The sequence below is a fragment of the Aplidium turbinatum genome, chromosome 16, assembly GCF_918807975.1.
Source record: "Aplidium turbinatum chromosome 16, kaAplTurb1.1, whole genome shotgun sequence".
NCBI lineage: Eukaryota > Metazoa > Chordata > Ascidiacea > Aplousobranchia > Polyclinidae > Aplidium > Aplidium turbinatum.
Genome location: NC_137487.1, coordinates 4524316 through 4524696, shown reverse-complemented (window position 1 = coordinate 4524696; position 381 = coordinate 4524316).

Here is a 381-nt window from a genome sequence, read left to right as displayed (position 1 = left end):
CACTGTAACAAGTAAGGTGTACCGTAAGTGAAATATGTAGTTTATGTACTGGTAATCTAGCATGTGGCAAACAGTACCAGTAACACAAAATAAACATATTACTACCAGTAGCCTACTATTAATGCGTATATATTTATTATATACTTTTGTTGTGCTGTAAGAGTCTAGTAGGGTGCAGTAAAAAATAAAAAATTATGAATGTAAAAAAAAGTATATAATATAGTTCTAAAATAAATAATTGCTTAGACCTAAAAAACATGTCCTATCATAATTTTGGGCAATTGCCCCAAATACTGCCCGACGCCCATGCAACCTAAGGGAGTATCAATCAAAAGGAAATGGTATAACTTGTAGTTGTAAACCGTAAGTGATAGAAACCTG